The 11,136-nt window shown below is 36.4% G+C and overlaps 1 long non-coding RNA gene across 1 annotated transcript in view; it reads left to right on the top strand.

Annotated features, from left to right (window-relative positions):
* The first annotated feature begins 1,500 nt into the window (after positions 1-1,500).
* Positions 1,501-11,136, top strand: part of LOC140713441 (uncharacterized) — a 142,535-nt gene continuing 132,899 nt past the window's right edge. Inside the window, exons 1-2 of the long non-coding RNA XR_012095517.1 lie at positions 1,501-1,705; positions 4,411-4,475. This is a non-coding gene — a long non-coding RNA (uncharacterized lncRNA). The remainder of the gene's footprint in view (positions 1,706-4,410; positions 4,476-11,136) is intronic.

Genomic DNA, 11,136 nt, shown 5'->3' with positions numbered 1-11,136 from the left:
GAAAATCTTGAAAATAGCAAAGGAAAGTAACTTGTCATGTGTGAGTGAGCTTCAATATGAATTATCAGTGGATTTATCAGAAGAAATCTTTGAAGTGGGATGATATATTTAAAGTGTTAAAAGAAAAAAGAAACATGTTACCTGATACTCAGTGTTTAGTAAAACAGTACTTCAAAAATAAGGGGAGAAATTAAGACATTCCTGTATAAACAAAAGTTGAGGGCATTCATTACCACCTAGACCTGCTGTACAAGAAAGCCTAAGGATAGTACTGTGTCCAGAATTGGTGGGTTCTTGGTCTGACTGACTTCAAGAATGAAACCGCGGACCCTCGCGGTGAGTGTTACAGTTCTTAAAGATGGCAGTCCGGAGTTTGTTCCTTCAGATGTTCAGATGTGTCCACAGTTTCTTCCTTCTGGTGGGTTCCTGGTCTCGCTGATTTCAGGAGTGATGCTGCAGACCTTCATGGTGACTGTTACAGCTCTTAAAGGCGGCATGTCTGGAGTTGTTCATTCCTCCCAGTGGGTTCGTGGTCTGGCTGGCCTCAGGAGTGAAACTGCAGACCTTCCCAGTGAGTGGTGCAGCTCATAAAGGCGGTATGGACCCAAAGAGTGAGCAGCAGCAACATTTATTGCAAAGAGAGAAAGAACAAAGCTTCCACACTGTGTAGGGTGACCCTAGGGACTTTCTGCTGGCTGGCTGGGGCAGCCTGTTTTTACTCCTTTATCTGACCCCACCCACATCCTGATGATTGGCCCATTTTACAGAGAGCTGATTGGTCCATTTTGACAGGGTTCTGACTGGTGTGTTTACAATCCCTGAGCTAGACACAGAGCGCTGATTGGTGCATTTACAATCCTTATGCTAGATACAAAGTGCTAGACAGAAAAGTTATCCAAGTCCCCACTAAGTTAGCTAGATACAGAGTACTGACTGGTGTCTTTACAAACCTTGAGCAAGACACAGAGTACTGATTGGTGTATTTACATACCTTGAGCTAGACACGGAGTACTGATTGGTGCATCCACAATCCCTTAGCCAGACATAAAGGTTCTCTAAGTTCCCACTAGACCCAGGAGCCCAGCTGGCTTCATCCAGTGGATCCTGCGCCAGGGCCACAGGCGGAGTTGCCGGCCAGTCCTGCGCCCTGAGCTGGCACTCCTCAGCCCTTGGGCGGTTGATGGGAGCAGGCGCCGCGGAGCAGGGTGCGGGGCTCGTCTAGGAGGCTCGGGCATGCCGGGCTGCAGATCCGGAGCCCTGCTCCGTGGGGAGGCAGCTGAGGCCCCGCGAGAATTCGAGTGCCGGCGCCGGCGGGCCGGCACTGCTGGGGGACCCAGCGCACCCTCCGCAGCTGCTGGCCTGGGTGCTAAGCCCCTCACAGGCCGGCGCGGGCGCCAGCGGCCGCTCCCAGTGCGGGGGCCTGCCAAGCCCACGCCCACCCGGAACTCGCGCTGACCTGCGAGCGCTGCGCGCGGCCCTGGTTCTTGCCCGCGCCTCTCCCAGCACACCTCCCTGCAAGCAGAGGTAGCCAGCTCTGGCCTCGGCCTGCCGGGAGATGGGCTCCCACAGTGCCCTTCAGACGGGCTGAAAGGCTCCTCAAGCACCGCCAGAGTGGACGCTGAGGCCAAGGAGGCGCCCAGAGCGAAGGCTGCTAGCATTTTGCCACCTCTCAGTACTACACGTTGAAATAAAAGAATGCTATACAGTAAGTCAAAGCCATACAAAAATATAAAGTTCTGTAGTAAAGATATATAAAAGAACAGTCATAAATAATTAGTATTGTTTTAATTTTGGTTTGTAACTCCACTTTTCATTTTCTATAAGATTTTAAAGACTTTTTAAAGTAATTGTATGTCTATTTTAATGAGTCCACAATATATAATGATGCAATTTGTTAAATCAGAAACAAAAAGTGAGAGGAGGGCAGAGCTGTTAAAGACTGCAGTTTTTGTATGCAGTTGAATTTAAGTTGGCACTAATTTAAAATAGATTGTTAGATCTGGGATATTAGGATGTTGCATATACTATTCAAAATAACCACAAAGAAAACACTTGTAAAACATATACAAAAAGAAATAAGAAGATAATCAAAAAGTGTCACTAAAAACACAAAGGAAGGAAGGGAGAAAATAAGAAACAAAATAGTTATGACATTGAAAAATAAATAAAATGGCTATAATACATTCCGGGAAATATTACAGACTAGAGAAAATACTTGCAAACCACAAGATTAACAGTACAATAGTCTCTAGAAAATACAAAGAATTTTCAAAACGCAACAGGAAAAAAGAATGCCGTTTAATTAGAAAATAATCAGGCGTTTCACCAAAGATGATGTGTAAATAGCAAAAAGCACATGAAAAGATATTTGACATCATTTGTCTTTGGGAACTGCAGATTAAAACTGCAAGGGCAAATGTTGGTGAGGATATGGGAAACTGGATCCCTCATACATTGTAACTGGGAATGTATACTGGCATGTCCACTGGCATGAAAAACATTTTGGCAGTTTCTTATAAAAATAAACATAAATTACTATACCTTCCAACAATTGCACTGTTGCACATTTATTTCATAAAAATACATGTTTTCACAAAAAAAATCCATGATATTTTTATCTGCTTTACTCATTATATGTATAAACTGGAAACAACTTAGATGTCTTCTAATAGGTGAGTGGTTAAAAAATTATGTTATATCTATGCCATGGAATACTACTTAGTGATGGAAATGATTGAAATATTTATTCATGCAATAAATCATAGTTCTCCAGGGAACTATACTGAGTAAAAATCTCCTGTTTAAAAAGATTATATACTATATGTTTTCATTATATTACATTTTCAAAAGACAAAATTGTTGAAATCATGAATAGATTAGTTGTTGACAGTAGTTATTGTTATTTGGGAGGAGGTAGGAAGATGAAAGAGTGGTAAGTTTGATTATAAAGGACAATGTGAGGAATCTTTGTGGCTATGGAACTGTTTTAAATATCTTGACTGTGGTCATGGATATATGAACCTGCACACATGATAAAGTTGTATAGAACTAAATACATATGTACACACACACAAGTACAGGTAAAATGATGAAAAGCTAAAGAAGGAGGATGAATTTTCTCAACGTCAACCTTCTGGTTGTGATATTGCATTATATTTTTGTAAGATCTTACCATAAGGAAACAGTTCTTTGTATTATATCTTACAACCTCATGTGAGTCTATATTTACCATAAAACAGCTTAATTTTTTTTAATTGATGTGATTCTTCCCTCTCTGTTAAATTCTTATTCAAGAATTATTATTCATTTTAGAACATACATCTTTCTTAGTGTGATCTTATTTTGTTTCATTGTATTACCTAATATATGTATACATATTTTGGAGACAAAAAACTTTATCTTCGAGTTCACATCTCTAGTGAAAATTCATCTGTTTACTGCCACTAATATTTAAAATTTTTCGGTCACTTGCAGTTAACCTTCATTTATTTTTGTAAGTTCATTTATTTCCCTTTTGTCTTCTGTACTACTTTTATAGAAGCAATGAACTTTTAATGTCACTGAAAATTATTCTAAAATTACTAGAGTATACAAACATATACTCTAATTGGAAAGAGGAAAGTTGGACTCCCCATTCTTTACTTACAGTTAAGTACAACATAAGATAGGTTTTCTCCAGGACTAAAGAAAGAAATAGTTTATTACTTCTGAGATGCAGCCCACTGTAATGACTATGATCTAAGCTTTGGTACCACTGAGGAAAACAAAGGGGAGCCTCTTTCTTCACCATTATGCCCCAGCCATCATTAGTTTCAAATTTATGAGTAAATTGTGAGGCCCTCTGAATAGATGGACAAAACCCACTTCTACTCATGCTCAGGGTCTCTTCAACCTTCCCTTGCTACTTACTTCTCAGGTCAGGCTAGCTTTTCCTTGTTCAAGTTAGGGAACTGCAAGGGAATCTGTCAAGTCCTTAGAAGCCACAGGAAGACAATCAAGTTGCTCTTCAATAAGCTTTTTTAAATATTGAATTCCCCTGGCATTAATTTTGCACCAACTTAAAATTGGCATTAATCAAAAACCGAATCTAATTTTGTGGGGTCAATATTTATTGATATGGTTTGGCTATGTCCCAACCAAATTAGTCCCATTAGCATTAATTGAAAACTGATTTTAATTTTGTGGACCCAGTATTTATTTATATTGTTTGGCTGTATTCCCACCCAAATGTCATCCAAATTGTAATCCCCATATGTTGAAGGAAGAACCTGGTGGGAGGTGATTGGATCATAGGGGCAGTTTCCAACATGCTATTCTCATGATAGTGAGAACATTCTCATGAGATCAGATAATTTTATAAGGCAGTTTTCCCTGATCTTGTTTTCTCTCTCTCACCTGCCACCATGAAAGATATGCCTGCTTCCCCTTCTGCCATGATTGTAAGTCTCCTGAGGGCTCCCCAGCCATGTGGAACTGTGAGTGAATTAAACCTCTTTTCTTTACAAATTACTCAACCTTAGGAAGTTTTTACAGCAGTGTGAAAATGAACTGATGCATTCATCTTTCTGTTCTTAGTTATTATTTTTTGTTTTTATATTTTGTTGTTTTGAAGACTGATTAAAATATAAAGGTTTATGCTATTATGTAGCCACCTTGCCCTCAATTGTGAAATGTATTTGAATATGGAATAATCATATTTGGGATTTTTTGTCTTGGTTAAAATGAAGTACTCTAGTCCCTTAAAAGTTATGTAAACTGGAAAGTAATTAGATAGATGAGCATTCTTTGAGTCTGAAAGAATTAACATTTGCTTTTTGTATTATCTTAATTTTGACCATGAATTTATATTCATCAACATTTGATAAATGTTGTTGTAAAGGACTGAAAATAAGGATGTGTATGTTCCAGCCTTAATTTATTAATCATCTTACATTCTTTCACTTTATATGTTGAATAAAAACAAAAATAGAGAAAGCTTTGACTTGGTTGTTGAATATATGCTCTCACTTCTCAGACATTGGTACTCAACTTCATTCTGACTGAGGTGCATTCCTGCTAAAATTAGTATATGTAAACTCCATTCCCCAAAATTCTGACTTTATAGGAATTATATAAAGTCAGAAATTTACCATTCTTGTGATAACCCTGGGGCATATTTTGAGATAGACTGCTCAGAGGGAATCTCAGAATTTCACCATTCCTTTGTCATTTTACCCATCCAATAAGAAGAATATATAATAAAGTTCAGCATAAAAAGGATGTCCTCAAATGTGTCTGGAAGAATAATCTCTCTTTAAAGATGTTCACATCCTAATAGCTGAAATTTTATTTGGCACATGAGACTTTGCAGATGTGATTAACTTGAGGATTTTGTGATAGGGAGGTAGAGAAAATGTAAGGGAAATGTTGAGAAAATATTCTGAAGTCAATTGCATCTTAACAGTCCTTTCAAATGTAAAATTCAAATTTAACAAAATTTTAAAATTTTTATTCTTTATTCTCTAAATGATATCCTACAGAAAAATAAAGCTGAGGAATTTTATGCAGCATGTGGTTGGATGGTTGGATATATATGTGTTTTTAGTCAAAATATGTTGTGAATAATGTTTATTAACTAGCCTTTGAAGATTTAATTTTCAACATACATAATTATAATCAACTTTAAAAACCTTAAATAAATATATTAAGTATAATTTAATCTTATATTATCCATTTTTAATTTCAATATTGGAATCATACATTTGAAATTGGAACACTTGGGAACATAGAAAAGGACACAAAGATCTCTAGATATGGAAAGATGCAAAAATATTTGTTTTGACTCTGACAGAGAAGTATAATTTTCCAAGCAGAGATGGACAGCAGGATGTTAGACAATCATCTTCAAGACAGTCTGTTCATAGGCACAGAGCCATAACAGATGATGAGGAGATACAGTATTAACAGAACAGGAGAATGTTGGTTTAACATAGTTAGGGAAAGGGTTCTATAAAGTAAAGTGGAGATATAAGTAGGACTGAGACTGAAATGTACTATATGCTGTTTTGAGAAATTGAATCTAGCATATAGATATGTAGAGGACAGGAAATAGTTTATACAAAACTTAGTTAACAGATTTGGTTTAGGGAAAATAATTAGCAGCAGTATTAATGGGGCAAGGCTTGCAGTAAGTAAATTCAGCTAAGAAGCTATTGCAGTGGCCTATGAGATTAAGAATTAGATGGTCCTGGATGATTTTGAGCTGAGAATTTTTCATGATTCTTTAAGTCTACAACAGTAAAAGGCATACCAGTAAAAGAAGAGAAGACCAGTAAATTAAATCTAAAGTGTCTTAAGGAAGTCAAATGAAGGTGTTCAATAAATAGTTAAATGTATCAGTTTGGATCTTCAAAATGAGTTTTATCATCCTATGGCTAATTTTAATTGAATATATTGTATTGGATACATTTTGGTATATATACTGAATGAGACAACAACCTAATAATTCTCAGAAGAAACATTTGATGAGAAGATGAAGAAGAAAGGATACAAAAGGGGAATAGAATGAAATGGCAAATAAAACACTTCAAGAAATAAACAGTGTGACAGAGATCAGGAATAGAAAAGGAAATAAAAACATCACTAGTTTAGGCAAACAGGAATTGCTAGTTACTATGGTAAAAAGCATGTAAAGATAATCAGAAGGTAGAGAATCTAGATGTAATTGAAAAAATGTTTCAAACGAATGTAAGAAGTGTAATATTAATGGATAGCTCCTTAGATTTTTACACCATGAAAACAGCTATGAAACCACTGCTTGAATCAAGAAATAGTCAACAGCATTCACAGTGTCCCCCTCAAGTTTCTTCCCAGTCAACATCATACCCTCCTTTCGAAAGTACAATGAGATGTCTAATGCATGACATTATCTTCAAATTTTATATGAAAAAATCGTATGATATTCATCCATGTGTGTCTTCTTTTGATATTTTGTGATCATTTTTAATCAACATACTATCTTCATTGATTCCTGTTTCATGTTTTTACTGATTATGTAGTTTATTAACTTTTACTGCTTTACAGTATTTTAATATACAAATATACTACAGATTATTCATGCATTCTATTTTTATGGTTTTTGCACTGTTTTCTCTTTAGACTATTATGTATAATTTGGCCATGAGTATTTTTGTAAAAGTTATTTTGGTGCACATATGCATGCAGTATGAGTTGGTATATGCGTAGGAGTGGAACTGATTGGACAAAAGGAATGCTTATGTTATACTTTAGTACACTACCCTGAAAAAAAAAAAAAAAATTACCAAATTGGTCAGACCAATTTACATGCCTACCAGTAGGGTATGAAATTTCCTCTTGCTGCATGTCCTTGTCAAACCTTAGTATTGTCAGTCTTTGTAATTTTAACCATTCAGATAGATGCCTGGTGAGATGTCACTATGATTTTAACTTTAATGTCTTTAATTATATCAAGTGTTCATTGACAATATGGATATCACTTGCTGTGAAATGCCTACTGACATATTTTATGCTTTTAAGAATAAGAATTCTTTTAAGAATAAACTTTTCAATATTAGAATAGTTTTAGATTTATAAAAAAGTCGAGATGATGGTACTGAGAGTTCTCATATTCCCACACCCAGCATCCCCTACTAATAATTGCATTTTACATTAGAATGGTGATATGATTTGGCTGTGTCCCCACCCAAATCTCATCTTGAATTGTAGCTCTCATAATTTCCATGTGTCATGGGAGGGTCCACGTGGGAAGTAATTAAATCATGGAGGTGGGTTTTTACCGTGCTATTCTCATGATCGTGAATAAATCTCATGAGATCTGATGGTTTTATAAAGGGGAGTTCCCCTATAAAAGCTCTGTTGCTTGTTGCCATTTGAGACGTGACTTTGCGCCTCATTTGCCTTCTGCCATGATTGTGAGACCTCCCTAGCCGTGTGAAACTGTGAGTCAATTAAATCTTTTTCCTTTGTAAATTGTCCAGTCTTGGGTATGTCTTTATTAGCAGCATGAAAACAGACTAATACAATTGGTATATTTGTCACAATTAATAAAACAATATTTATATATTATTATTAACTACAATCCATAATTTACTATTTGTACTTAAATAGAAGTTCATATTTTCTGACTTTATTATCTAATGCCCTTTTACTGTTCCAGTATCCCATCCAGGATATCACATTAAACGTAATTGTCGTGTCTCTTTATGCTCCTATTGGCTGCCTCTCAGATCTTGACATTTAAAAAAATTAAATTTATGCTAGCCATCCTGAGGAATGCCTGACAATATTGAGAACTATAAGATACAGGTATTTTTTTGTAGTGGTGCCCTTTATGACATTCAGGTCACCGTATCCAAAATGCAAAACAGTTTAAAATTGGAGACAAAATGACAGATGTTGATTTTATCCAGGATAAGAGTTCATGAATGTTGGTAGCTCAGAAGGAAAAAAAGTTATTATAGAATTGAGAATACAAGTGATAATATGCTTTAAAAATAGACTAACCAAAAAGCATAGGCATGGTACAACTAGTAAATGGAGCTAAGAAGGGTCTGGTAGGGTGAGACCTCTAAGTGGAAGACTCAAAGAAAGTGAAAAGGCAATTTAAAAAAAACAGAGGAGTGGGAGCCATGAGGGAGAGAAGAAAGATGAAAATCAAAGAGAAGAATTACTAAAGGTCTGAGAAGAAATTTCTCTTCTAAAAATTATGCATTGCATGCCTGTATCAAAACATCTCATGAACCCCATAAATATATACACCCAGTAGTACCCACAAAAATTAAAAACAGTTTTTAAAAGAAAAATTATATATACAACATATTTTATTAATCTAGGAGCAGGAAAAGCATTTCTAAGCCTCACAAATGACTTAGAAGCTATTATTTTTTACGACATAGATTTGAACACTAAAATAGTGTAAACTTTTGTTCAGCATTTTAGATTCAAGGAGTACATGTGCAAGTTTGTTACAAGGATATATATATACACACATACACACACACGTACATATATATATATATAATCCTTTAAGTTCTAGGGTACATGTGCACAGTGTGTAGGTTTGTTGCATATATATACATGTGCCATGTTGGTGTGCTGCACCCATTAACTCATCATTTAAATTAGGTATATTTCCTAATTGCTATCCCTCCTCCCTCCCCACACCCCACGACAGGCCCCAGTGTGTAATGTTCCCCACCCTGTGTCCAAGTGTTTCTCATTGTTCAGTTCCCACTTATGAGTGAGAACATGCGGTGTTTGGTTTTCTATCCTTGCAATCGTTTGCTCAGGATGATGGTTTCCAGCTTCATCCATATCCCTACAAAGGACATGGACTCATCCTTTTTTATGGCTGCATAGTATTCCATGGTGTATATGTGCCACATTTTCTTAATCCAGTCTGTCATTGATGGACATTTGGGTTGGTTCCAAGCCTTTGCTATTGTGAATAGTGCTGCAATAAACATATGTGTGCATGTGTCTTTGTAGCAGCATGATTTATAATCCTTTAGGTATATCCCCAGTAATGGGATGGCTGGGTCAAATGGTATTTCTAGTTCTGGATCCTTGAGGAATTGCCACACTGTCTTCCACAATGGTTGAACTAGTTTACAGTCCCAACAACAGTGTAAAAGCGTTCCTATTTCTCCACATCCTTTCTAGCACCTGTTGTTTCCTGACTTTTTAATGATTGCTATTCTAAACAGTGGGAGATGGTATCTCATTGTTGTTTTGATTTGCATTTCTCTGATGGTGAGTGATGATGAGCATTTTTTCATGTCTGTTGGCTGCATAAATGTCTTCTTTTGAGAAATGTCTGTTCATATCCTTTGCCCGCTTTTTGATGGGGTTGTTTGTTTTTTTCTTGTAAATTTGTTTAAGTTCTTTGTAGATTCTGGATATTAGCCCTTTGTCAGATGAGTAGATTGCAAAAATTTTCTCCCATTTTGTAGATTGCCTGTTCACTCTGATGGTAGTTTCTTTTGCTGTGCAAAAGCTCTTTAGTTTAGTTAGATCCCATTTGTCAATTTTGGCTTTTGTTGCCATTGCTTTTGGTGTTTTAGACATGAAGTCCTTGTCCATGCTCTATGTCCTGAATGGTATTACCTAGATTTTCTTCTAGGGTTTTTATGGTATTAAGTCTAACATTTAAGTCTCTAATCCACGTTGAATTAATTTGTGTATAAGGTATAAGGAAGGGATCTAGTTTCAGCTTTCTACATATGGCTAACCAGTTTTCCCAGCACTATTTATTAAATAGGGAATCCTTTCCCCAGTTCTTTGTTTTTGTCAGGTTTGTCAAAGATCAGGTGGTTGTAGATGTGTGGTATTATTTCTGAGGGCTCTGTTCTGTTCCATTGGTCTAAATCTCTGTTTTGGTACCAGTACCGTGCTATTTTGGTTACTGTAGCCTTGTAGTATAGTTTGAAGTCAGGTAGTGTGATGCCTCCAGCTTTGTTCTTTTGGCTTAGGATTGTCTTGGCAATGTGGGCTCCTTTTTGGTTCCATATGAACTTTAAAGTATTTTTTTCTAATTCTATGAAGAAAGTCATTAGTAGCTTGATGCGGATGGCATTGAATCTATAAATTACTTTGGGCAGGATGATCATTTTCACGATATTGATTCTTCGTATCCATGAGCATGGTATGTTCTTCCATTTGTTTGTGTCCTCTTTTATTTAGTTTAGTAGTGGTTTGTAGTACTCCTTGAAGAAGTTCTTCACATCCCTTGTAAGTTGGATTCCTAGGTATTTTATTCTCTTTGAAACAATTGTGAATGGGAGTTCACTTATGATTTGGCTTTCTGTTTGTCTGTTATTGGTGTGTAGGAATGCTTGTGATTTTTGCACATTGCTTTTGTATTGTGAGACTTTGCTGAATTTGCTTATCAGCTTATGGAGATTTTGGGCTGAGACGATGGGGTTTTCTGAATATACAATCATGTCATCTGCAAACAGTGACAATTTGACTTCCTCTTTTCCTAATTGAATACCCTTTATTTCTTTCTCCTGCCTGATGTCCTGGCCAAACCTTCCAACACTATGTTGAATAGGAGTGGTGAGAGAGAGCATCCCTGTCTTGTACCAGTTTTCAAAGGGTATGCTTCTAGGTTTTGCC

Source organism: Chlorocebus sabaeus, chromosome 14 (genome assembly GCF_047675955.1).
Source record: "Chlorocebus sabaeus isolate Y175 chromosome 14, mChlSab1.0.hap1, whole genome shotgun sequence".
NCBI lineage: Eukaryota > Metazoa > Chordata > Mammalia > Primates > Cercopithecidae > Chlorocebus > Chlorocebus sabaeus.
The sequence above is the reverse complement of the archived record's forward strand: the minus strand, read 5'-3'. Positions and strand labels throughout refer to the sequence as shown.